Source organism: Meleagris gallopavo, chromosome 27, assembly GCF_000146605.3.
Source record: "Meleagris gallopavo isolate NT-WF06-2002-E0010 breed Aviagen turkey brand Nicholas breeding stock chromosome 27, Turkey_5.1, whole genome shotgun sequence".
In the NCBI taxonomy this organism is placed as follows: Eukaryota; Metazoa; Chordata; class Aves; order Galliformes; family Phasianidae; genus Meleagris; species Meleagris gallopavo.
Window position 1 is genome coordinate 333,069 of NC_015037.2, and position 3,339 is coordinate 336,407.

A 3,339-nucleotide genomic window follows, 5' to 3' on the forward strand; every position below is an offset into this window, starting at 1 on the left:
AAGAAAGAAAGAAAGAAAGAGAGAAAGAAAGAAAGAGAGAAAGAAAGAAAGAAAGAATAAATGAATGAATGAATGAATGAAAGAAAGAGGGAAAAAAAGAAAAGAGCCGCTTTCATCCTTGCTCTGGTCAGCAGGAGGGGAGGGGGGGTCGGTGTGATGGTTGTGTGCAGCATCGGGTCGGGGTGAAGGCATTCTGGGGAAGGAAATTCCCAGGATGCACTGCCCTGCAAGCAAGCAGGGCGATGCTGACAGGAGATGGAGCTGTGGGCAGCGCTGCTGAAGAGCTGTGGGATATGCACTGAGCGCATCCAGGTGCAAAAACCCCACAGTGGCAGCAGAATCCTAAACCCTCCCATCCCATTGCAAGGGTCTGGGCAGAGCTATGGTGCAGCTGGGAGAGCGGGCATGGGCTGAGCTCTGCTGACTGCAAGCTTCTGGGTTGCGGTGAGGAAAAAGCAAAGCAAGAGGGGCTCGGCGAGCAACGGTCAGCACCCTGTCATCTTCTGCTCGCTGGTGGAGGTGTGCATCACGTGCATCCCAAAGGATAACATAAAACAGACGGAGAGCCACGTGGGTTTGCCCCTGGCCCAGGGGCCTGGGAGCACCCTGAGATGGGACGGAGCTGTGCCCAACCACGGGCAGCCCTTTGTCCCTTGCGCCCTGTCCCGCTGCCAGCAGCACATTGTCCCCTCTGCGCCTCCGAGAACAGCCCTGAAAGGCCTGATTGCTTCCCCCCGGCCATTGAAATGCTGGGGATTGCAGCCTGTTCCCTCCCGGTGCTCGGGAAGCTGGCACCCTTTCCGCTTCGCTGCCCGGTGCCCCTCAGCTCAGGGCTCCTGCTGGGACTTTGCTGTCAACAGAGTTTTGTTCCCTTTCTGGGGCGGTGCAGAGGGGACACGAGGACTTTGGCAATGGCAGCTCCTTTGACACTGCTATTCTGCTGCGACCTCCCCGGCTGAATAAACGGCTCACAAAAAATGGAGTTTACCGTATTTTCTACTCCGGGGGAAAACAGTGCATCTCGGTCCTAATTAATTGACCCAATTAACATTATCTTCATCTGGGGCTGTATGCAAAGACCCCTCTGTACTGGCCGGGATGGAGGAAAAAAAATAAACAGGAATCAAATATATTCTGGCATGTCTCACCCTGCCTGCCAAGGGACATCACAGGGTGCTGCAGAAGGATGGTCCCCACCTCGTCCCCTGTCTGCCTTGCAAAGGTTGCAGCATGAGGCTGCCTGCACCCAGTGATGGTTGTGGATGAGGGACAGAGGCTGCAGAGAGATGCCTACTCAGTTCCTGAATTCAAGGCTTGGCTTCTCCTGGAGTCACCTATGGAGCCCGTCCTGTGTTCAGATTAATTTTTCTAGGGCTCAGCCAAGTCCCAGGCAGCCCCTGCTTGGTGGGGCTGGGGGGTGGCACCTTGCACCTCTGCCCAAAGCCCTGCTCTGCTATTTTGCTCTTTTCCCTGCCAGATGCCAGCTTTCTTCAGCTTCTTTCTTCTCCCCATGCTTTGCTTTGCTGCATAGTTCCGGAAACCAGAAACAAAAGGAGAGGAAAGAAAATAGGCCGGATCGGAGAAGGGGGAGTTTCCCTTCCGTTCAGCTTTTTGCAGCCTCACAATATGAGACAACGATGTGGCACCTCACATGACAGCGCTGTGCCCACGTGTGCAGCCACGTGATGGTGCCCAGCTCTGCCAAGGAGAGAAGCAACGGGTCCAACCCAGAGCAGGGGGTGCAGGGGTGCTCCTCCCTGCGCCCCCAATGCCAATGGAAGACATATGTCTGGGGTAAGGATCCCCAGCCCATGTGCTTGCAAGTGGTTTGGTTTTTATGGTTGAGATCTGTGCTTGCAGGTCAGAGTCTTTGCACTCGAAGCTCCCACCTCCAGAACACCCCAAAGGCTGCAAATTGCAGAGCTGGTGTTGGATGTCTGCCTTCCACCAGCCCATATTCCCCTTCAAACAAGGCTTCCAACGCAGGTTGAGGTACTCGTGTCATCAGATTCACGTGGTTTATAGGCATTTTTGTTTTATGGAGGGAAATCCTCCATAACAGACTCCACAACCACCAGCCTCAGTGGCCAGCAAGCATCCCATAATTCATTTTACTTGTTGAAATCAAGCCACCACCAAGCCTTCTTGAGCCAAGCAGGGATAGCAGCTGCCAAATGCAAAGCCGAGCAGTGAGAACAGAGCACAGTGTGCCACGCAGCCGTGGCAGAAGGGGATGCACAGCAGCATCAACACGGGCTCCACGGCTCCAGCAGCATTTTGGATGCTTGCACTGCACCGTGCTGCCCTGCTGCAAACCTGGGCTGAGGGATATGAGGGCTGTGGGCCTGAGGTCTCCGCTCTATCCTCTCCCTGGTGGTGTGAGACCGTGGAGCAGAGTGTAGACAGCTGCAAGGTTGGCACTGATGCTGCAAAGCAGTGTTCTGCAAGCAGACCTTCCCCTGTGCAGGACCAGGCAGAGGGAAGATGATTCCATCACCAGCAATCTGCTATTAGCAGCAGGTGCTTTGTCCACCCTGCTTCCAGCTGCTGCTAGAACTTGCAGTAATTCCCAGTGACCTCAATTTTTGCAAATCATTTTTGGGTATTTTTTTTTATTTTTTTTTATTCCCTTTCTCCCCCTCCCATTTTACTCTATTTTTAATTTGTTGTTGTTTCCCTCCGAGCTGGAGTTTGTCATTTAATCAACTTAGACCCAGATAGCCCGGAGGGTGTTTGGGGAAGGGGGGGGTGAGGGGAAGAATGGAAACGCTAATGTCACACCACCTCCCTAAAATGAGTTTTAATTGTAATCCTTTAATCCCTCTCAGATGGCCCTCTCTCCACTGATGTTTTTCATAATTATTCCTTGCCATTTTCCCATCGGTCTAAGGAGTGTCTTCAAGAGGGAGGGGGTGGAGAAAGGGCCCTTTTATAAAATAATAATAATGGGCCAAATTAAGACACAAAGAGGGAAATAACAAGGGGGCAAGGGCTGTGGAGACAGAATGGGGATTATTAATGCCTCCCCCCTCAGAAATTTCAGTGACGGTGCTCTCAGACACCCCAATCAGTGGGCAATTGAGGCTTGTTTGCTCGAGTGGCTGCACCCTCCTACAATGACCCACATTTAGCCAAGTGGTTGCATTGACGGAGTACCAGGTGTGAGGGATTGGGAAAGTGCCTGAAGGCAGCGTCTCGCCCGCCTGCGCCGTTCTGGGACCGTTCCCACCTGCCTGAGGAAATGCTCCCAAGGGCCTCATGCCCTCTGCTGCCACCAGCCACCACCCCCTGGCCCCTCCAACATGAGCCCTAACTCATCCCTTGAGCTCACTCAAATGG